Source organism: Podarcis vaucheri (assembly GCF_965113315.1).
Source record: "Podarcis vaucheri genome assembly, chromosome: W".
Taxonomy (NCBI): domain Eukaryota; kingdom Metazoa; phylum Chordata; class Lepidosauria; order Squamata; family Lacertidae; genus Podarcis; species Podarcis vaucheri.
The window spans coordinates 13,749,767-13,774,634 of record NC_138757.1 but is presented as its reverse complement, the minus strand read 5'-3'; positions in this window follow the sequence as shown (position 1 = coordinate 13,774,634).

Below are 24,868 nucleotides of genomic sequence, written 5' to 3'. Positions count from 1 at the left end.
GATTCAAGCGCATACAACCTGATCTGATCGGAGAGCCCTCTTCCGGGAATCACCGCGGGGCCGTGGGGCCGAAGAGGTGGAGGAAAGTCGCGTAGGGAGGCTGGTCGGAGCGCGACCAGCTGGCCAGCAGCTGCTGAGGACCCACCACCAGGTGACCGAAGCGGCTAGTATAGTCCACCTGGAGGAGTCCTTCGCTGCGACGGAGACCCTGCGAAATGAAACCCAACCGAAAAGGTAAGCCGGAAAATACCCCGAGCTACCTTCCAGGACACGAAAACCGGTCAGCTGAACGTGGCAAAAGAGGGCGGTCCCTGGACGTGCCTGGCCTTAAATGGGCTAGGCCACGCCCCCCGGCCCCGCCGATTGGCGGGCAGGGATGCCGGCACGCCCGGGGATTCCCCTGCTCTCCGCGAGTGGAGTGTGTGGGAGGGGTTAGCCCGCAACCCCCTCTCCTCTCTAGCTCGGAAATGGCTTTTTCACGATGCTGTTCGCTGTGATAGAGAATGAATAGTCTGCTGTAAATAAAACTGGTTTTAGCTGCTAAAATCCTGAGTGGACTTTATTTAAGCACACTGAAGCATGCACTGGAGTTTTTTTTGGGTTTTTTTGCAGCTTTCTCTTACCGCTGCTGATTTCTGCTTTTGCTCAGAGCATCGGAATGTGGCCTTTGAAGTCCGGAGGTCTGGCCAGTGGCTACGCAGCGGAAGCGGGCTGGACGCCAGGATTTATCTAAGCAATAAATCTTCCTTCAGAGGTTATGGGTGATAGTTACTGCAATTAGAGGAAGCTGCTTTGAAGCCTGAAGTGCTGTGTGCTTAAAAAGGCTGAGAAAACTGAGAAGCTGCTGTTTTTGCTGCCGGAAGAAAAAGTCCTGCTTTGAGGCTTTGCCTGGGAGAAAGCAGGGAGGCTGGCTGAAATGCTGTGTGCTGCAAAGAGCCACTGGAGGCCTCTCCTTTGAAGCTGGCTGGTACACGTGAGTACTTCAAAGCCCCAATGGGAGCACTGAGGGAGGAGATGGCTGAGCTCCAGGACTTTTATGATGTCCCGTTTGAAAAGCTCACAACCCAGTCCTGGGATATCTGGGTTAGGAGAGTAAGGGGGTGGTTTTTGGCCACAGGGCTCTGGAGTATAGCCCAAAAGGAGCCGGCCCCACCCATGCCAGTTGCTGCTGAAGATGGCGGAGCAGACCTGGAGACTGTTTTGTTGGAAGATAGAGAGCAGAGAATGCAAAGAGAGCTCTGCATGTTGAAAGCAAGCGTGGATGCTTTGCTGTTGCCCCACCTGGAGGGCATTGAGTCGGCTCAGGCCGCCTTGCAGGTGCTGAGGAGTCTGTGTGAAAGCTCAGCAGGAGCCCAGGGCCGGGAGAAAGCCGAGAGCAGGGAGGAAGCCAAGAGCCCAGTGGGGGCTGCTGGCCATGTTCCTGAAGTTACAGCTGGGAGTCGCTGCTTTGTCTCCAAGGGGTCGTGTGATGTTGAGGCCCGCAACCAGAGTGCTGGGGAGTGTGCAGACCCAGGCTGTGCACCCAAAGGTGGGGGTGCTGGGAACAAAGGAATGGCTGAAGAGGGAGCTGTGAGAGCTGTTGCTACGTGTCACCGCTGTTACCGCTGTGGCTCCCCCTCCCATCTGGTGAGAGAATGTCCAGTGGAGGCACAGGAACAGCTGAAGGCCGTCTCCCGTAGCAACCAGATAAAGGGCTCTTCTTCAAAGCGTGGGAAAGGCAAGCCGAAGGCAGCTGGCAGAGACACTGAACATAAACATTTGGCACCCTCTATGGCTGCAGTCAAGAGTTGTCAACAGGATGCTGTGCTGGCTTTTGTCATAGACTCAGGTGCGTTGCATCATCTAGTGCCATCTGCAGGATTCCTGGAGAACTGCACCTCTGTAACTTCTGGGAAGACTGTCTGTTTAGCAGATGGGACTCGACACCCACTCACGCAGACTGGCTCACTGTTTTGTTCTTTCTTACAGGATTCAATCCAGGCTTTTGTTGTTCCAGGACTGTCCTGCGCATTGCTGTCTGCCAGTGCACTTCTTGCTGAGAACTACAGAGTGTGTTTTGAGAACAATAAGTGTTCTATTTCTAAGAATGGACAGCACCTAGTCAGTGTTGAATGTAAAGACAGGTTGTTTGTGATAGATGCTTCTTTTGCAGGTCCAGATGACACGGAGGAGGCTCAAGCACAGTGTGCCAACGTTCTAGTCCATGACTCGTGTGCTCACCTCTGGCACCGACGCATGGCACACATGTCCTGGGGGTCAGTGAAGAAGATCCCAGAGTGTACGCAAGGGTGCAAAATGAAATCATGTGCTAAGTTTCTAGATTGCAGAGCGTGCAAGTCCACAAAGGTGAAAACGTGCACATACCCAAGGTCTGAGAGGGTGACCACTAGGGCTTTTCAGTTAATTCATGCAGATTTGTCTGGTCCGATGTCTGTGAGCAGTATGGGCGGAGCCAAATTTGCGCTGGTTCTGATTGATGACCATACGCGGAACTCCTGGACCTTCACGCTCCGACACAAAAATGAAGCTGCGCCGCTAATCAAAGACTGGATTGTGGCTGTGGAACTGCAGTTTTCCACACGGGTGCAAAACTTTCAGAGCGATCGTGGTGGGGAGTTCACCGGGTCTGCACTGCAAAGTTTCTTCCGCAAAAAGGGGATTCAACACAGGTTGACTTCTCCACACAGTCCCCAACAGAATGGGATCGCGGAATGCAGAAACAGGACTCTAGGGGAGATGTCCGCAGCGCTTTTGTTTGATGCCGGGCTCCCACAGCGCTTTGGGGGGGAGGCTTGGCGAACGGCCAACTTTATTCTGAACAGGTCGTTCAATTCAGTGGTAGGAGACGCACCGTACTTCTTGCTGCACGGAAAGAAGCCGAAAGTGCACTACTTCTGCGTTTTTGGCTGTGAGGCTTGGGTCCTCATACCAAAGGCCAAACGCAAGAAAGGTGAACCCAAGTCCCGAAAGATGATTTTTTGTGGGTATGAGCCAGGGACCAAGGGGTGGAGGTTTGCTTATCCGTCAGGGAATCAGTCCAGGATTCTGCTCAGCAACAGTGCTGAATTCTGTGAGCAGAGTGGCTGGGCAAGGATACATGGGAACCCTGACATCCTGTCAGAGAGTCTGCTTGACTCTGCCGATGAAGGAGAGGAAGAGGTTGAACCTGCTACTGAGGCTCAGAGTCCAGACCCAGTGCAGGCAGAGGGGAGAACTTCTCCCAAGGCTGTGAAGATTGAGCAACGCAGTGCTCCATCTTCCCCCACAGGTTCGGCTGAGAAGTCCAGAAGGCGCAGTAAGTCAGAGGGGGAGCTCTCTGATGCCAAGGACGTTCTGGCTGGCCCTAGTGGGTCAGAGGGGGTTCCTGAAGTAGTGCTGCGTCGATCAGCTCGGACGACTAAGGTGAACCCTCCTGAAAGGTTTGCCGTCACTAGCGTGTGGGTCGGAATGGCACAGTGTGAACCTGAGAGTTTTGAGGATGTTCAGAAACTGCCTCAGGAAGAAGCCAGAAAATGGCATGAGGCGATGCAGAAGGAGATGAACTCAATGGAGTCGCTAGGTGTGTTCTCCCTCACGAAGTTGCCGGTGGGCAAACAGGCCATGGGCAGCCGCTGGGTTTACCGTCTTAAGCCCACAGCGACAGGAGAACCACAGTATAAGGCCAGATTAGTGGCGAGAGGATTCACGCAGCGCAGGGGGTTGCATTATATGGAAGTTTATGCTCCCACCTCTAGGAGTGAATCTCTACGCTTGGTCTTGGCCGTTGCTGCACAAAGAGGTTTGCTGGTGCATCATTTTGATGTGGATGTTGCTTACTTGAACTCAGACCTCCAGGAGGATCTGTACATGCTTCCTCCTCCAGGGTTTGAGGGCAATGAGCAAGGTACTGTGTGGAAACTTCACAAGTCAATTTACGGCCTGAAGCAATCGGCCAGGAATTGGAACTTGTGCCTGAATGAAGCTTTGGAGAAGCTAGGTTTCAGGAAGAGTCTTGCTGACAGTTGCCTGTTCCTTAGAGGATCAGGAGACTCACAGGAACTGGTGTTATTTTACGTTGATGACATCATCCATGTTGGAAAGGCAGACAAACAGGTGCAGAAGTTTGCCAAAGAGCTTGGGAAACGGTTTCAGCTCAAGAACCTGGGTGCAGTAAAGATCTACCTGGGCGTCCAGATAGCGAGAACTGAGGATGGTAGCTTCTTGCTCAGTCAGAAAGGCAAGATTGAGCAGTTGCTTGAGAAGTTCAGAATGTCCGATTGTGCAGGAGTTCGGACACCCATGGAGACGAACTTCGTGAAAGATAGCCAGCAAACAGAAAGTGCTGAGTTTGAGAATGCTGAGCTCTTTCAGTCAGCTCTAGGTAGTCTGTTGTATCTGTCCCAATGGAGCAGACCAGACATTGCCTTTGCTACCAACCTGCTAAGTAGGGAAGCGTCAAAGCCCCACCCCCTAGGCCGGATGGAATTGGCAGGAGAGGGAGCGGTCTTCCCAGGAGTCACGAGAGCAGCAGCAGCAATGTCCCGGAGGCCTCTCAAGCTGTGGTGGTGAGTGCAGGCCCCGCCCCTAGGCCCGATGGAGTTGGCAGGAGAGGGAGCGGTCTTCCCAGCAGTCATGAGAGCAGCAGCAGCAATGTCCCGGAGGCCCTGATGGAGGCCCTCAAGCTGTGGTGGTGAGTGCAGGCCCCGCCCCCTAGGCCAGATGGAGTTTGCAGGAGAGGGAGCGGTCTTCCCAGCACTCACGAGAGCAGCAGCAGCAGATCAGAATGGCAAGATAGTCAGACACAAAGCCAGATTGGTAGCCAGAGGTTTCTCACAGGTACCAGGAGAAGACTATCACAAGACCTACGCACCCACTGTGAGATATGAGAGCATTAGGCTTATGCTCAAACTTGCTGCAGAAGAGAATCTACACGTTTCTCATCACGATGTGAATACAGCATTTTTGTACGGAACCTTAGGTGAATCACTTTATATGCTTCCACCTGATGGCATACAGGTAAAACAGGGATTTGTTTGTTTTCTGAAGAAGCCCCTATATGGTCTCAAGCAAAGTGCACGATGCTGGCACTCTAAACTCACTGAAGTGTTGTTTTCTCTAGGTTTTCAGCAAGGTAAAGCTGATCCATGTGTATTTGTCAAAGAGGAAGGGAAAAAGAGACTGTATTACTTGTTTTATGTTGCTGATATTCTTTTTTTTTTGGAAGGATGTCAAGATGTACAATAGTGCCCTAGCTCAACTGAAGGAGCACCTTGACATGAAAGATCTTGGTGAGGTAACCAACTACCTATCTCTGGAAATAGAGAGAGACCAAGATGGTAATATTTTAGTACACCAGTCACAGTAAATTGCTGATGTGTTAACCCAACTAAACCTGATGGATGCTAATCCTGTAGACACACCGATGACAACAGGTTATCAGGTAGATGATACTGAAGGAGCATTTTCTGACACTACACTGTACAGAAGTGTGCTAGGCAAACTAAACTTCATTGCCAGATGTTCAAGACCTGACATTGCAGTTAGCTGTAATTTGCTAAGCAGACAAGTCAACAATCCTACTGTTAAGGACTGGAAAGCTCTGAAACGCATAGCACACTATTTGCAAGGCACTATGCACTACAAACTGAGATTTAACAATCAGAAGTCTGGTGGGCTTGAGATATTTGCTGATGCAAGTTTTGGAAGTGACACTACAGACAGGAAAAGCACATCTGGAGTTTGCTACGTGTACAACCAGGGTCTATTTGATTGGTCGTGCAAGAAGCAAACAACAGTAAGCTTGCGTTCTTGTGAAGCTAGACTGAATGCACTGTCTTATTCACTGGTGGATTGTGAATGGTTGTTACAATTGTGTAAAGACATGAGAATTCCTGTCAAATGTCCAATCCAGGTTTATCAGGACAACAAAGCATGTTTGGCTTTGCTGACTTCTGAAGGTTGTAAGCAAAAGCACGAAGCACTTGCAATTGAAGCTGCAACATGCTAGAGAATGTGTTCAGAAGGGACTCGTAACGGTGTCCTATATGCTAGGTAATGAAATTCCTGCTGATTTATTGTCCAAGGTTGTTCCAAGGGATCAACACTGTACCTATGTACAGAAATTGGGTTTGTACTGAGATTGTACTGACACGCTGCCCATTGATGTTCACAGAAAGGGGGAGGATGTTAGTTTCTGTTCTTATCACTGAGCAGCTGCTTGGGGTCACAGGACTCTGTTTACATTCCAGAGACCTTGCAGTCTCACGGGAAAGGGAGACGGGATGTGACGTTAGTGGTTTCCTGTTTCCTTTGTTCCTTTGTTCCTTTGTTCCTTTGTTCCTTTGCTCCTTTGTTCCTTTGTTCCTTTGTTCCTTTGTTCCTTTGTTCCTTTGTTCCTTTGTTCCTTTGTTCCTTTGTTCCTTTGTTCCTTTGTTCCTTTGTTCCTTTGTTCCTTTGTTCCTTTGTTCCTTTGTTCCTTTGTTCCTTTGTTCAGTTGCTCTCTGCTTTCAAAGAGAGAGGATGTCTTTTCTGACTGCATAGCTTAGAAATAAAACTCTTTGCAATGTAGCCATCAATCTCATCACTTCCGCATGTTGCTGGAAACTCTGCTTAATGGATAAGAATGTGCCTTGGAGCCTCATCAAAGGCTCGAGGTCGTTAATTATTCGTCAGAGGCGATTTGAAGGCTCGGCCAGAGGAAAATGGAGCTTTATCAGCTTGGCTGAGTGGAGATTCTGACATTTTTAGATCTGTGGTTATGTACAAGATATTTTAATAAAGGGTAAATTTGGGGTTCCCCAGTGCAAAAGGATCTGTGCTTCAGAACCACGTTTTTGGGCCATGGTATGACCAGGAAGCCGTGGATTCGAGTTTTTTGTGGTGCAGGCTGTGCCCATGGGCATGATATGTGATTTGACAGTGAGTTTGGGGTGGCCCAATGCAAAAGGCGTGAAGATCCATGAGGATCCGTGCTTCAGAACCACGTTTATCGGCCATGGTATGGCCAGGAAGCAGTGGATTCCAGTTTTTTGTGGTGCAGGCTGTGCTCATGGACATGACGTGTGATTTGACGGTGAATTAGGGGTGGTCCAATGCAAAAACCCTGAGGATCCGTGGTTTGGAACCATGTTTTTGGCTCACGGTGTTGCCAGGAGCTGTGGACCCAGGATTTTTGTGGTTGAGGTTGTGCCCATGGACATGATGTGCGATTTGATGGAAAATTAGGGGTGGCCCAATGCAAGAACCCAGAGGACTCATAAGGATCCATGGTTCTAAACCACTTTTATGGGTCCCGGTGTTGCCAGGAAGCTGTGAATCCGTTTTTGTGTGTGCGCAGGCTGTGCCCATGGACATGACGTGTGATTTGACGGTGAGTTAGGGGTGCACCAATGCAAAAACCCTGAGGACCCATGAGTATCCATGGTTCTAAACCACGTTTATGGGTCCTGGTGTTGCCAGAAAGCTGTGGATCCATGTTTATTGTGGTGCAGGCTTGACCCAATGGTTTGGCCCAATGCCAGAACCCTGAAGATCCATGAGGATCCATCGTTTGGAACCATGTTTTTGGCCCACGGTGTTGCTAGGAGCTGTGGACCCGTTTTTTTTGTGTGTGCATTCTGTGCCCGTGAACATGACGAGTGATTTGAACATGAGTTAGTGGTGCCCCAATGTAAAAGCTCTGAGGATCCATGGTTCGAAACCACATTTTTGGGCTATGGTGTCGCCACGAAGCTGTAGATCCGTGTTTTTTGTGGTTGAGGTTGTGCCCATGGACATGATGTGTGATTTGATCATGAGTTTGCGGTGGCTCAGTTTAAAAACCCTGAGGATCCATGGTTGGAACCATGTTTTTAGGCCATGGTGCTGCCAGGAAGCCGTGGATCCGTGTTTTTTGTGGTGCAGGCTGTGCCCATGGACATGAAGTGTGATTTGATCATGAGTTTGAGGTGGCCCAATGCCAGAACCCTGAGGACCCATGAGTATCCATGGTTCTAAACCATGTTTATGGGTCCCGGTGTTGCCAGGAAGCTGTGGGTCTGTTTTTTTGTGGTGCACGATGTGCCCATGGACATTATGTGTGATTTGATGCTGCGTTTGGGGTGGCCCAATGCAAAAACTGTGAGGAACCATGAGGATCCGTGCTTCAAAACCACTTTTATGGGTCCCGGTGTTGCCAGGAAGCCGTGGGTCCGTGTTTTTTGTGGTGCAGGCTGTGCGCATGGACATGACATGTGATTTGACAGCAGTTAGTGTTAGGATATTTCCGTTCCACCTTAAAAGGGAGCAGGCTTTGTGAGTCACAGAGTCTGCGTATTTCCTGTTCACAGGAAGTTTCTCTTTTTGTTATTGCTTTTGTTTCGCTCTGTGCCTGAGACATCGAAGCAGGCAGTCATGTTTTTTTCTTTGTTCTGACCAACGCTGAATAAAGTTGTAAATATGCTCTCCTGAGTGCGCCTTTTGTTGTGCGAACTCTGCTGATAGAGCGTGCACGAGCTCTGGAATGTGCCAAGCCATTTCTGAGGCTTCGTGTCGCTAATTGACTGATACTGTATCTACGGAAGATCAATGGATCGTCCGGCATCGGCATGGGGGCATGATGGACTTTGTCTCCCTGGCAGTATCCCAACAAGAGGTTTCGGGCCCAGATTCACGGCACTTACAGGAGAGTAAGACTGCAACAGACTGCTGAGGTATGTGTGGAAAAGTAAGAATTTTCTGTTGCCGCGGCAGCCTCTTTGATGTCCGGCTGGCTTAATTGGCCTGGGAGCCACGCCAGAGACTTCGTGATTTATGAGCTGCCGAGATAAGAAGTTTTTGAAGGCATAAAGGCTCACGGCTCAAGTAAAAGCCTGGAATGGAGTTTTTCCAAGCCTCTGAAGGCACTGAGTGCCCAAAGTTAAATCGGCACAATTATGAGACCTGAGCTGTGTGGTGTGAGAGTTTATTACGAAAGTTTGGAGTGTGGCATACTGTGTGTGAAGCCCCTCCAGTTCGTCTGACGGATAGATGGAGGGCCCAAGATTCACGGGCCATAGACGTAATTGTCTTGTCCGTTTCTCTGGAGGAAATTGCTACGTTAGCTGGCAATGCGACAGCACGTCAGATGTGGAATGCTTTGAAAGTAGCCCATCTGCCAATCATCCCAGCCCAGAGTTTGACTGAGTCGGAGGTCCTGGCTGTTTCCCAGAATGCGAATGAATGCAGGGATGCCGAGGGCACCGGTTGCAAGCTGCAGGGGGAGCTGACTGTGATGTAATCCCAGGCAGCATTCCAGCCTCCAGGGGGAGCCAAGGAGTCGGCAGCTGAGAGCTCTGTTTCTCATGAGAACCAAGGTCATCGTCTTTGCAGAGGCCGGAAGGCCAGAAGTAAACAGAGACAGATGCCTGTAGATGGCCCGAAGCAGGGGGGGGGTGGAAAGCCCAAGCCAGGGAAAAACAAGGCTTTGTTTGCTGGCACTGCTTCTCCAAAAGCTGAAGGCAAGTTTGATGGCCAGGAGCAGGGGGGCAAGCAGCAAAAGCCCACGCCGGTGGAAAACAAGGTTTTGCTTGCTGGAAAAGCTGCTCCAAAGGCCAAGGCCAGATTTGTTATTGACTCTGGAGCCACCCGCCATCTAACAAAGGATCGGCACCTTTTTATCTCCTTCACACCTCAAGACGGAGAGCTCCACCAGGCTGATGGAAAGACGTTGCGAATTGCAGGGGTTGGGACTGTGAAACTGGCAAGTCTGCACACTACCATCAGAGATGTACTTTATGTTCCAGGTTCTGCAGACAATTTGCTCAGTGTCCCACAGCTGACTGGGCGTGGCTTTGAGATTTCCTTCAAGAGGAGCGTCTGTGTCATCAGGAAAGGCAAAGAGGACATTTTGCATGCAAAATTTATAGATGGTTTGTTCTGTATAGCTTATGATGACATTGGTGCTGCTGTGTCAAATGTTGATTCTTGTTGTGTTGCACAAACTAACAAAGTTCTTCATGCAGGATGCATTCACGAGGCACACAGAAGGTTTGCTTACATGTCTTGGCAGGCACTGGCCAAGATGCCTGAGTTGGTTCAGGGTTTGAACATCAAGCCCTGTAAATTTCACATGAAATGTGTATCTTGTGCAGAGAACAAGGTGAAGGTTGCTCCAAAAGGCAAGGAGTCTAGCAGGCAGGCTTCCAAACCCTACCAGCTAGTGCACGCAGACCTGGTTGGTCCACTTGCGCCCTCTTTGGGTGGAGCAAGGTACTTCATGGTTCTAATTGATTCTTTTTCCAGGTACATTCATGTGTTTATGCTCGAGCAGAAATCGCAAGCATTTCCTAGGTTCAAGGCATTCTGTGCTTGGTTGGAGAATGCTCACAGTAAACGTATCAGCTGTTTGTTTACTGATCGAGGCGGGAAGTTCACTTCTCAGCAGTTTGAAGCTTTCCTGACTGAGAAGGAAATCCAGCATGACCTCTCAACGCCTAGATCACCATAGCAGAATGGACTTGCTGAGTGAGCAATCCAAACTTTGCTTCAAGGCCTAAAAACCTTGTTGCATGATGCCAATCTCCCTGAGAAGTTTGGGGGGGAGTCTTTGTCAACGTTTGTTTATTCCTATAACAGGAGACTGTCATCACCTATTGGTTGTACTCCCTATGAGAAGATGTTTGGTAAGAAACCTTACGTCAAGCACATGAGAATCTTTGGTTCTGACATGTGGGTACACACCCCATAGAGCAACAAGCTTGGGAAGCGTGGGGCACATGGTTTGTTCATGGGGTACGAAAAAGGTTCATACAGGGTATGGGTGACTGACTCTAAGTCCATTAAGTTCACAAAGAGTGTTGAGTACAATCCTAAATGGGGGGGGGGAATGTGGGAATTTTCCAGAGTTACCCAGAGGAGGATGAAGGTGATGTGAAAAAAGCAGATTCTGTTGAGGTAGAAGAGGAAGCTGAGGATGATGATGATGTTGATCAGAGTTCGGATTCCAGCTCAGTGGGCGGCGCTGCTGCTGGTGTCAGCGACAGTGATGACACAGCAGACTACAAGAGCGCAAAGGCCTCAGTCAGACCATCTGATGCGTCTGACAATGAACTGGAAGAACCACTGTTCACCATTGGTCACTTTTCTCCTAAGAAGGAGGAGATGAGTCCAGAAGACTTGCGTCTAGTACGCAGATCTGAAAGGGCGACCAAAGGCAGACCTCCAAAGAGATTTGCTGATGAGTTTGCTAAGACAGCGACTGCTGTTCTTAGTAGCTCAGAGAAGGTGTGGGAAACTTCAAGCTTCAAAGAGGTTCAGGAGTTAACCTCTAAAGATGCTGAGCCTTGGCTTAATGCCATGAAGGCTGAAGTTGATTCCTTGAACAGGAACCAAACCTGGGAGCTGGTACCGGTAGTGCCAGGAATGAGGCTGGTTGGCAGCAAATGGGTCTTCAAGGCCAAGACAGACCCGGATGGCAAGGTAGTCAGACACAAAGCCAGATTGGTTGCCAGAGGTTTTTCACAGGTACCAGGACAGGATTACCACGAGACCTACTCACCCTCTGATCGGGAGGAATCCGCTTCGTGGAAATTAGGGTCTGGACCGCCACGGCGAGGCGGAGACCCATCAAAAACCACAGGCGGGAGAAGCCTGTGGACGTGGGATTCGGCAGGCACCTTTTGCGCCTCCCCAACTCGCGGGGAAACCCGGTTTCGGGGATCCGGAGCGACGTGGGGTGAGCGGTGCGGTGCTTCGAATCAACTGCTCTTTTCACGGAGTGAAGCCGCATTGCTGTTGCCGGAGAGCGCTGACTTTTTCCTGTGGACAATTGGACTTTAAACAATTACCCGTGAGTAGAACGGAAAATTGGACTATGAAACATCTTAATTTGGCACCGAAGCGGGAAGGTTCTAAACAGGAAGTCCGCCTTCCACTTTTGTAAATAGATTGAAGCAAAGACATTGCAAGCTAAAGTCTGGAAAGTCTTTTGTAAAGGATTAAATCTCCATCGGCTAAAACTACTAAACCCCCCTTGGAAGTAGGAGAAGAGGGGGGAAATTTTAGATTGTTCAAGCCTGCAGGAGAGAGAGTAAAGAAAGATAAATTTCCACCGCCTTGAACCTGGGAACGGGTTGCTAGGAAGACAGATGTTTTGGGAAAGTTCATTGACTGTGAATAAAACGTTTGTTGACAGATAGTTAAAAAAGAGAAACATATTTTGACAGGGCGAGTTGTGCAGAAGAGAAAGGAGGAGGTTGCTGTTGAACCTCAAGTAATACAAGTAGAGAGAACCGCGGCCTTGCAGGAACATAAGCTGTTGTTTTTGATGACCGAACCTGGAGAAAGTCAGATTTGGAGAGATGGAGTCTCGTTTGGATTGGAGATGGGAAATTGGATAGATCCTCCTATGCAGGGCTGTTCTGGCTTCTGGGATCTGGTTCTACGCCAGGGGGAGTCTGGAGTTGTCAGGGCCTTTAACTTTGGAGGGACTTTGAAACATGCCTTGAAATACCTTTTGGATTTTAGTGCTGACTATGGAGAATGGGCTGACCTGTCGAGAAGGGATAAAGACATTGTTAGGTTGGAGTCTCCCCGAGATCTACTCCTCAGATCGTGAGAACCGGACATTTGACCTTGAATAAGAATGTGCCCAGAAGAAGTTTTAGTGCTTGCTTTTTGCAAAACAAGTGCTTTACTGGAACAGCTACATGAGAAGATGGATTTGATGACTGTTGCAGTTAGCAATTTTGGACAAACAGTGAATACTTATACAGGAACCACGCAGGAACCAATCCAGGAATTTGCTTTGACAGGGCAAGTTGTGCAGGAGACAAAGGAGGAGGTTGTTGCTGAACCTCAAGTAATAGAAATGGAGCAAGTTGTGCAGAAGACAAAGGAGGAGGTTGTGGCTGAACCTCAAGTAACAGAAATGGAGAGAGTCGCGGCATTGCAGAAACATAAGTTGTTGTCTCTGACGACTGAACCTGGAGAAAGTCAGATTTGGAGAGATGGAGTACTGTTTAGTTTGGAGATGGGAAGCTGGATAGATCCGCCTATGCAGGGATGTTTTGACTTTTGGGATCTGGTTTTGGGCCAGGGGGAGTTTGGAGTTGTGGGGGCCCTTAACCTTGGAGGGACCTTGAAATATGCCTTCAAATATCTTTTGGATTTCAGTGCTGACTATGGAGAATGGGCTGACCTGTCGAGAAGGGATAAAGATACTGTCAAGTTGGAGTCTCCCCGAGATTTACCCCTCAGTGAGAAAGGAAGGAAATTAAGAATAAGATCAGCAGAAGACAAAGTAAAGTGCAGGTATAAATATGAAGAAGACCTGCAGAAGGGACATGGAAAAGACTTAAGAGCCTTGGATAGAAGGTCACCAGGTTGATGGACTAGATGGAAGGGATAGAAAGGACTGACAAAACCCGAGACCAGGAAGAAGAGACGATGGATGAAGATTAGAAGAAAGTTTAAAAATTCATTTAGAGAATTTTTGCAAAATTAATGAGTGTTAGAAAAAATGTTGGAATGAAACTATTTGGCTTTAGTAGAAATGCTTTAAGGAATTATGTATAAATAAGTTTTAAGTTTTAAGCTTTAGGGCTTTTTATGGTAAGATAAGGTTAAAATAAATTAAGGTAATTTAATGACAGAATATAGTGGAAGATGGAAAGGATTTGCTGAGATAATTAATAACTAGAATACAAAAAAGGGAGGCGTGAGGAGGTTGATGAAACAAGTTAATGAAAGATAAAGATTTGGGAATATTGGATTTGGTTTTTTAAATTTTTTGTCTGCTTTTGTTTTTGGTTTTGATGTATTGTGTGTTTTATTTTTTCCCTTTTTTCTTTTTATTGACTTGTATTGTTGAATTCCTTTTTTATTCTGTTTTTTTTATGTATAGTAATTCTTTATTGTCTCTTTTTTTTGCTTTTTTTGTAATTGTTAAACTTTTAATAAATATCATTAAAAAAAAGAAACTATTTGGCTTTAGTAGAAATGCTATAAGGAGTTATGTACAAATAAGTTTTAAGTTTAACGAAAGATAAAGATTTGGGAATATTAGATTTGTTTTTAATTTTTTGTTCGCTTTTGTTTTTGGTTTTGATGTATTGTGTGTTTTGTTCTCTTCTTTCTTTTTATTTTATTTTTTAAATATTTTTATTGCGTTTTTTTCCAGATAAAGATACGCAGTCAGATATACAAAGAAACAAGAACAACAAGAAAAGAAAAAAAGATATATCATTTCAAAACTTTTTTCAGTCTTCTATCAGACTTCCCCACATCTCCCTCACCGTGCATTATTAACAATAAAATTATCAGCAAATTATAACCTTGTTTCATGCGTTTCTTTTGTACTTTCCAATTATTGCATTTTAAGTTTAAATTACTTAATACTAATTTACTCTGAGGACAAATATGATGTTATTTTAAACATTTAAACATTAATCCTTTCATTGATATAACTTAGTTTCATATTATCATCCACTCTCTTTGCTGGAGCTAACCTTTCCAAATCATGCGGATTCTTATGGTTCATATAACTTATAAAGTTTTTGCAAATAGTCCTTAATTTTTTTCCAGTCCTCCTCCATCGCTTCTTCTCCCAAATCTCGGATCCTGGCAGTCATCTCGGCCAGTTCCATATAGTCCATCAATTGCGTCTGCCACTCTTCCAGTGTGGGTAAATCTTGAGTCTTCCAATGTTTTGCAATAAGAATCCTTGCTGCTGTAGTTGCATACATAAAAAACGTTCTGTCCTTCTTTAACACCTTTTGGCCGACAATGCCCAAGAGAAAGGCCTCTGGTTTCTTAGGAAAGGTGTACTTAAACACCTTTTTTAACTCATTGTAAATCATTTCCCAGAAGGTCTTCACTTTTGGATAGGTCCACCATAGGTGAAAGAATGTCCCTTCAGCCTCCTTACATTTCCAACATTTATTATCAGACAAATGGTATATCTTAGCAAGCTTGACTGGGGTCATGTACCACCTGTATATCATTTTCATAATGTTTTCTTTCAAGGCATTACATGCCGTAAATTTCATACCGGTGGTCCATAACCTTTCCCAGTCTTCAAACATAATGTTGTACCCAATGTCTTGAGCCCATTTTATCATGGCTGACTTAACTGTCTCATCCTGAGTGTTCCATTTAAGCAGCAAGTTATACATTCTTGATAATAACTTAGTCTTTGGTTCTAACAGTTCTGTCTCTAGTTTCGATTTTTCCACCTGGAATCCTGTTTTTTTATCCAACTTAAACACCTCTTGAATTTGAGCATAATGAAACCAATCCTGCACCTTATTCTTTAGTCTTTCGTAGCTCTGTAACCTCCAATTGTCTCCAATTTTTTCTACTATTTCCCCATATTTCGGCCAACCGGCCTCCATATTGGGTTTTTTCCGAGCCTTAGCCTCCACTGGTGATAGCCACCTCGGGGTCCTACTTTCTAGTAAGCTCTTCTTTCTTTTTATTGACTTGTATTGTTTAATTTCTTTTTTTCTTTTTCTTTTCTTCTTCTTTTTTTCTCTGTAATTTTAAATTCTCAATAAATATCATTTTAAAAAAACAACAACAATTTTTTAAGGCAGAATTTTTCTGTACCACCCTGTGTCCTGAATGCAGCATTACGACTGGAGGCAAGTCTTCCCTCTGTAGAAGCTCGGTCCTGGCAAAGAATTCTTAATTATTGGCTCCGTCTAAATTTAAATCCACCTGGTCTACTGCCCTTAGTGACATAAGACCCCCATAAAAGTGTGTGGTTTAAAATTGTGCACCAAAAACTCCTCTCCTGCAGACTCCACCCACATCAGCTTCTCATGACGGGCTTTATTAAAGCAAAAAGGCTAATTGGACAGCGTCTGAAGGACTTAGAGCAACAGAACAATCTGGCCATTATAAATAAATTCTGTCCTTGATATGCCTTTCCCCCCCCCCTTCTCAGTTTGATTCCCTGGCACCATATTTGTATAAATTAACCATCCCAAAATACAGACGTGCCTTCACACTGACCAGATTGGATGTTATGCCCTGTGCCGTGCTTGAGGGCAGATACCAAAAGATTCCAACCGAGAAACGACTCTGCCCCTGTGGAGATGGCAACCTGGAAACAGTGGCTCATGTTCTCCTGTCCTGCCCCCTTTATAAAGATTTGAGGAATGAGATCATTACCCCACTCTTACTTACCATCCCAGGCCACATTGTTCTTTCTTTTATCAGATCAAAATAATCAGACAACAGCAGAGGTTGCTAGGTTTATCAAGGGTGCAGTGAGATTAAGGGCCACTATCTGAACGATAATCTTGCTCATTTGATTGCCCTTTTTACCCATTGCTGTCTTTTTATTTGTATATATTGCTTGTTTTATGTTGCCATGGCTGTTGGCTAATGCGAATAAAGTTTATCTTATCCCTTTGGAAAATAATTGATTGCAATTTTAGCAGTGAGTCGAATTTGACTGGACTTAACCATCCAGGGGTCCTTTACCTTTACTTTTTTAAAGATGGCCAAATCAGTAACATTGATTAAGCTCACTCCTTGTGCTGGTCCCGTGGGCTAACCGAGAGGCGAGGTCTGAGTCCAGTCCGAGGTCGATGGTGCAATATGGAGGCAGTCCATAGAAGTTGAAGCTGGGTGCAGGGCAGGGAGTTGGGTGAGGTCAGGAGCTCTGGCAGAGAAGCAGGTCAAGGATCAGGCTGGAACTGACAACCAACGATGTTGCTCCCGCAACTTGGGACTGGGGCTGGCTGGCTTTTATCTGCCCCAAGGCATAGGGTGGCCACGATCCTCAGGTGACTCGCCTCTCCTGGCCTGGAGGTGAGCACTCCTCCTGTGGGAACTTAGTTCCCGCCGCCTCTCTGCCCTGAGCCTCTGCAGCTCAGGAGAAGCTGGAGGGTTACTGGACCCAGAGGCAACCTCAGCCTCCTCTGACGGGGCTGACAGTGGAGCACCTGCAGGCAATAGGTCCTCCATCACCTCAGGAGCCAGAGCAGACTCAGCTGGTGCCTGCACCTGAGGATCCAGCACAGGTGAGGACCCTTCAGGCTCATGCCCCAGCTCCAACTCAGCTGGTTCTGGAGGCAGGGAATCCTGTGCAGGCTGGGGTTCCCAGGCCATCACACCCCTGCCACCTTAACTTTGGTCAACCCCCTCCCCTTAAAAGAATGATTGTACAATCATAATATTTAGTGTTTCTTCAGTGTTCCAAAGTGATTACATCTCTTATCTCAGTTAACTTTACAATAACCATTTAAGGTAGGCCTGTATATTACTCCTATATTGCAGTTAATGTTGAGGGAGCATGAATCGCCTAAGATTACAAATAGTCTGACCTGGTATAAGGCAATTTTCTATGCTCCTACTTAAAATGTTTGTACTCCCAAGTTTTATTTAAAATATCTAAAGCAGCATACAGGACAATAAAATTCAAATGATATAACAGCGCACTCAGAGTACGGGTGAAGGATTGTGCTCTTGGCAGCTTGAGGCAGTCCAGACGCCAGAGAAAACTGAGGGGAAACAGGAGGCGTGCGTTTTCCCGAGCTCAGGTGGGGATCCTGAATACAGAGCCCAGGGCAGCACATTTAAAGGGTTTCCCCAAAACCATTTAAAATTCATTTAAAAACGTCTGGCCGAGGAGCTAGCAAGGGGAGAACCTCAGCGCTAAGGGGCAGAGCCATTCTCTGGTGTTAATGTCTCCAAACCCGGCGAGGAAGCACTGAACTCTCCAATAAGTTTAAAACTGGAGATAAAGAGACCCCCCCCCCTTATAAAGAACTGGAGGGGCGGAGGCAGCAGAAACAAAGAATATATAAAATACAGAGTAAGCTTTCAAGAGTGAAAGGGGACCAATCCCCACAGCACTAACAGTAACTGTTACTAAACTTCACAAAGGTGCCTTATAAGAGTGAGTATAACCCAGCAGGAATGTAAGAACAATGAACCTGGGTAAGTTGGATGTGGTCAAAAATGAGATGGCGAGAATAAATATTGACATCTTGGGCATCAGTGAGCTAAAATGGACGGGAATGGGCGAATTCAGTTCGGATGACTATCATATCTACTACTGTGGGCAAGAAACCCGTAAAAGAAATGGAGTGGCCCTCATAGTCAACAAAAGAGTGGCGAAAGCTGTACTGGGATGCAGTCTCAAAAATGATAGAATGATCTCGATACGAATCCAAGGCAGACCTTTTAACATCACAGTAATCCAAGTTTATGCACCAACTACTGGTGCTGAAGAAACTGAAATTGACCAATTCTATGAAGACTTACAAGACCTTATAGAAGTGACACCAAAGAAGGATGTTCTGCTCATTATAGGGGATTGGAATGCTAAAGTAGGGAGTCAAGAGATAAAAGGAACAACTGGCAAGTTTGGCCTTGGAGATCAAAATGAAGCAGGGCAAAGGCTAATAGAATTCTGCCAAGAGAACAAGCTGGTCATCACAAACACGCTTTTCCAACAACACAAGAGACGACTCTACACATGGACATCCCCAGATGGGCAACATCGAAATCAGATTGATTATATTCTCTGCAGCCAAAGATGGAGAAGCTCTATACAGTCTGCAAAAACAAGACCTGGAGCTGACTGTGGCTCAGATCATCAGCTTCTTATAGCAAAATTCAAGCTTAAACTGAAGAAAGTAGGAAAAACCACTGGACAGGTAAGATACAATCTAAACCAAATCCCTTAAGAATACACAGTGGAAGTGAGGAACAGATTTAAGGATTTAGATTTGCTGGACAGAGTGCCTGAAGAACTATGGGTGGAGGCTCGCAACATTATACAGGAGGCAGCAACTAAAACCATCCCAATGAAAAAGAAATGCAAGAAAGCAAAGTGGCTGTCCAACGAGGCCTTACAAATAGCGGGGGAGAGAAGGCAAGCAACATGCGAGGGAGATAATGAAAGATACAAGAAATTGAATGCAGATTTCCAAAGAATAGCAAGGAGAGACAAGAAGGCCTTCTTAAACGAGCAATGCAAAGAAATAGAGGAAAGCAACAGAATGGGAAGAACCAGAGATCTGTTCAAGAAAATCGGAAATATGAAAGGAACATTTCGCACAAAGATTACCATAATAAAGGACAAAAGTGGTAAAGACCTAACTGAAGCAGAAGACATCAAGAAGAGGTGGCAAGAATACACAGAGGAATTATACCAGAAAGATATGGATGTCTCGTACACCCCAGGTAGTGTGGTTGCTGACCTTGAGCCAGACATCCTGGAGAGTGAAGTCAAATGGGCCTTAGAAAGCACTGCAAATAACAAGGCCAGTGGAAGTGATGGTATTCCAGCTGAACTGTTTAAAATTTTAAAAGATGATGCTGTTAAGGTGCTACACTCAATATGCCAGCAAGTTTGGAAAACTCAGCAGTGGCCAGAGGATTGGAGAAGATCAGTCTACATCCCAATCCCAAAGAAAGGCAGTGCCAAAGAATGCTCCAACTACCGCACAATTGCACTCATTTCACACGCTAGCAAGGTTATGCTTAAAATTCTACAAGGAAGGCTCAAGCAGTATGTGGACCAAGAACTCCCAGAAGTGCAAGCTGGATTTAGAAGAGGCAGAGGAACCAGAGACCAAATTGCAAACATGCGCTGGATTATGGAGAAAGCTAGAGAGTTCCAGAAAGACATCTACTTCTGCTTCATTGACTATGCAAAAGCCTTTGACTGTGTTGACCACAGCAAACTATGGCAAGTTCTTAAAGAAATGGGAGTGCCTGATCACCTCATCTGTCTCCTGAGAAATCTCTATGTGGGACAAGAAGCTACAGTTAGAACTGGATATGGAACAACTGATTGGTTCCAAATTGGGAAAGGAGTACGGCAAGGCTGTATATTGTCTCCCTGCTTATTTAACTTATATGCAGAATTCATCATGCGAAAGGCTGGGCTGGATGAATCCCAAGCCGGAATTAAGATTGCCGGAAGAAATATCAACAACCTCAGATATGCAGATGACACAACCTTGATGGCAGAAAGTGAAGAGGAATTAAAGAACCTTTTAATGAGGGTGAAAGAGGAGAGCGCAAAATATGGTCTGAAGCTCAACATCAAAAAAACGAAGATCATGGCCACTGGGCCCATCACCTCCTGGCAAATAGAAGGGGAAGAAATGGAGGCAGTGAGAGATTTTACTTTCTTGGGCTCCATGATCAGTGCAGATGGTGACAGCAGTCACGAAATTAAAAGACGCCTGCTCCTTGGGAGAAAGGCGATGGCAAACCTAGACAACATCTTAAAAAGCAGAGACATCACCTTGCCAACAAAGGTCCGTATAGTAAAAGCCATGGTTTTCCCAGTAGTGTTGTATGGAAGTGAGAGCTGGACCATAAAGAAGGCTGATCGCCGAAGAATTGATGCTTTTGAATTATGGTGCTGGAGGAGACTCTTGAGAGTCCCATGGACTGCAAGAAGATCAAACCTCTCCATTCTGAAGGAAATCAGCCCTGAGCGCTCACTGGAAGGACAGATCGTGAAGCTGAGGCTCCAATACTTTGGCCACCTCATGAGAAGAGAAGACTCCCTGGAAAAGACCCTGATGTTGGGAAAGATGGAGGGCACAAGGAGAAGGGGACGACAGAGAATGAGATGGTTGGATGGTGTTCTTGAAGCTACCAGCATGAGTTTGATCAAACTGCGGGAGGCAGTGGAGGACAGAAGTGCCTGGCGTGCTCTGGTCCATGGGGTCACGAAGAGTCGGACACGACTAAACGACTAAACAACAACAACATAACCCAGCAGAGAGTTTTAAAACAGCAAAGACAGAGACTGCTGAGACTGCTGAGACAGAGACTGCTCAAACAGCAGAGAAAGGGGGGAAACCAGCAGCTTCTACTTACATAAAGTTGCAGCTTTTAATTAGAGCCTTCAATTAAAAAGAAATAAGGACGAAATACTCTGGGTCGGCTGTGTGGAATGAAGAGGCTGTGAGGGGAAGGAGAAGGGTGAATGAGTCAGTGTGGAGGAGACCCGCCATAACAGAAACAAAGGCAGGCACGAACAAAGGCAAGCAGGAAGAGAAGCTAAGGAGTCACCCTGCACACATGAAAGGGGAAAACAGAGGAGAGAAAACAGAGTGCAGAAAAAACTAGAGGGACGGCTAGTGGCAAAAGAAGTGAAAGACGAGAGTAAAATCGACAGAAGGCAATTAAGTATAGCAGCAGCTCCACCTACTGGGAAAACAGGAAATAACAAAAATAAACTGATATAATAAAGAAATGAACACTGTTTGTATATATTAGCTAAATTTGAAAGAACATGCAACCTAAAAAATTCAAATAACCCAAACAAAAGAGGATTCTTGGTCTTACTCAATATAAGAGCAATTTAAAAAGGAAATTTTTTAAAGCGGAAATGGAAGTATAAAAAGTGAAGCAAGGGAAACTCCCAGAAATAAAAGAAGCGTAGAGACTACATGAAACTGTTATTTTAAAAGAGGTATTGCTAGGAAGGCATCTCAATGGGATCGAGGAAGATTCAGACAACAATTGGTCTAGCAACATGGAGAGAGCAACATGGACGTCAAAGAAATATTATTGGCAATGGAAAGAATGGAGAAGAACCTAGAAGACAAGATAAGCACCCTAGATGGAAAAAATATAATCTTAGATGGAAAAGTGGAGAGTATGGGCACTAAGATTGAGAAAAAATCCACATTAATAATGGACCTTTCTAATCAAGTGAACCAACTGACAACAAAGAACAAAGAGCTAGACAAGACGGTGCAGGAGATAAAGAATAAGTCATTAAAACAAGATGAAGTCATGAAAAAAATCCAGGCAGACCAAAGAGATTCAAGGAAACTCCAAGAGAAAAACAAAGAGGGAACTGAGGAACTGAGGAAGGTTCAGGAAGAGACCCTGGATGAAATCGCTGTCCTTGAGATGAAGCAAAAGGAGATGTCATTACATTTCTGAGGAGTTCAAGAGAACCAGGAGGAAGAAATTACAACGAAACTATTGAAAGAACTGGCGGATTGGTTAGGGGTCGAGGAAGCTGAATTATCTTTGGACTTTGAAAAAATATTTAGGATTAAGGTGAACAAGTTGTCAGGGGATGGTTAGCTGCTTGTGCTTAAAATTGTGCCCCTTCAGAGTTTGTGCAACCCCACAAACCTCTGTGTGTGACAGAGCTCCTCAGACATGTCTGCTCTAGTCACTAGTAGAGTCTGACAGTGGCTGTCTGCGGAAGCGCTTCCAGCAAAGAAGTTCCTTAACGGAAACGCGTCTCCTGGACTCACGACGTGGCAGCTTCCGGCGAAGCATGGGTCTCCCTGCAGTTGCTTCTGACACCTCCCCGCTATTTTCGCTCGAAGTGTCTCTCACCCCTTTCTCTCCCCTGCTGCTTCCTGCCTGGGCTGCTGCGTCTCTCTCAGCATTACTGAGATCCTCCTCCAGAGACCCCGCGCTCCCCCTGCTGGTCCCTGCTTTGGCTGTTGACTCTCTCCCAGTCTCTGGGAGCCTTACCACTTCCCTTTCCTCCGATGTCAGTTCCCTGACATCCACCTCCCCTCCAGGGCCCCCCTCTCCCCCGCCCCTACTCTCTCCTCTGGGCGGTGAGGAGCTGAAACCCCTAAAAGAATCCTCTTCATCTTCAGACGTCTCGAACAATTCCCTCCATCGGTCTTCGTTCCGACTCGCTGAATCCTCCTCCACCTCGGAATCAGCGAACCCCTCCAACTCTTCTTCGTCGTCGGTGGTGGCGAAGTATTCCCTCCGGAACCTCGCCACTGGCTGGGGTTTTCTAGGGAATCTCTGATGAAAAGTTTCAATCAAAACCTCGTCATCTACATCCTCTGCCCTGACCCAGGTGTTTTCCGACTCCGGCTCCCCTTCCCACATTACCAAATACTCTACTTGCTCTCCCCTCCACCTGGAATCGAGAATCTCCGCTACATGGTAGCTGTGTTCTTTTTCCTCCATAGCTGGTCCCCTATTGACCCTCCCCTCTCTGTCCCCTATATACGGTGACAGCAATGATCTGTGGAACACTGGGTGCAACTTCATGTGGTTCGGTAACCGGAGTCTGAAAGCCACTGGGTTGACCTGTTGCGTGACTTCAAATGGGCCCAGTCTTTTGGGTCTTAACTTCTTACAACCTCCTTTAAATGGTAACCCTTGGGTGGACAGCCACACCTGGTCCCCCACCCTAATGCTTTCCCCTTCCCTTCTGGTTTTGTCTGCCTGCCTCTTATATTCCTCCTTCGCCCTGTTTAAATTAAGTTGGAGCTGGCGATGGATCGCTTCCATTTCTTCAACGAACTGTTCTGCGGCTGGAACGCTCCAGTTCTCCCCTTCCCCCCCTGGGAAGGCTCGGGGATGACACCCGTGATTAGCCAAAAAGGGGCTCATCCCCGTGGACACGTTCTCTGCATTGTTGTAGGCAAATTCTGCCAACGCCAGCTTCTCCACCCAATCATTCTCTCTGTCATTCACATAACACCTCAAATATTGCTGGAGGACACCATTAGCTCTTTCCGCCTGCCCATTGGTTTCTGGATGACGGGCAGTGGAAAAATTCACCTCTACATGCAATAAGCTCATGAGCTTCCTCCAGAACCTGGAAGTAAATTGTTTCCCTCGGTCCGAAACCACCCTCAAGGGGGCACCATGCAACCTAAACACATTTTCCACAAACAATTTAGCGGTTTCTTCTGCTGTGACCGCATGTGAGCAGGCTATAAAGTGGGCCATCTTGGTTAACAGGTCTACCACAACCATAATGGCTGTCTTCCCTTTGGACCTGGGCAGATCAGTCATGAAATCTATTGCCACTGCCTCCCATGGTCTTTCCGGCGTGGGTAGTGGTTCTAATAAACCTGCCGGTGCCCGCCTCTCCCCCTTGGCTCGTTGACATCAGTCACACCCTCTCACATATTCACGCACATCTGCCCTGACCTTGGGCCACCAGAATTCCCTGGTAACCAGCCACATGGTTTTGTGTTGCCCAAAATGCCCTGCTGTGGGGCTATCGTGCAGTTGCTTGAGTACCTTTTCCCTCAATTCCCCTTCAGGTATGTATAACGCTCCCTTGTAGTACAACGCCCCGTTTCTCTCCTCAAAACCCCCGGGTTTGTCTCCCTCCCTCCTGAGACCCCTGAGTTTGTCCTGGGCGTATTCATCCTGCACCGTTCCCTCTACCAGTTCCCTTTGCCCCACCAAAGCCGCCCCACACACCCAGCGGTCCTCGGGAATGACATGGGTCTCTTCGGGTGCACCCTCTCCCTCCAAATATTCAGGTTTGCGTGAGAGAGCGTCCGCCCTAACGTTCTCCGGGCCTGGTACGTAACAAATCTCAAAGTTAAATTTGGAGAACTCCTGGGCCCATCTCAACTGCCTTTGGTTGAGCACTCGCGCAGTTCTCCAATACTCTAGATTCTTATGGTCCGTGCACACTTGCACCTTCTGTTGTGCACCAATTAGTAGGTGCCTCCATCTCCGGAAGGCCTCATAAATCGCAAGAAGTTCCCGGTCGTACACCGTGTAGTTTCTCTCAGATTTGTTCAGCTTTCGCGAAAAGAAGGCACACGGTCGCCACTCTGACCCCTCCTTCCCCGGCTGCAGAAGAAGCACCGCCCCTATGGCTCTGTCAGAAGCGTCTGTTTCGACCCTCAGCTTTTTTTGTAAATCCACATGTAGAAGTTGTTCGTCAGAGGCGAAGGCCCTTTTCAGTTCCTCAAACGCTCGCTCCGCCTCCCCCGTCCAAACAAACTTCTTTTTGCTGCTGAGACAGTCCGTGATGGGCGCCGTCAGGTGGGCGAAGTTTCGGATGAACTTACGATAAAAGTTTCCAAACCCTAGGAACCTCTGCACATCCTTCTTGGTCTTGGGTGTTTTCCATTCCAGCACCGCTTGAACCTTGCCGGGGTCCATGGCCAACCCCTTGTCTGACAAGCGGTACCCCAGGAATTCCACC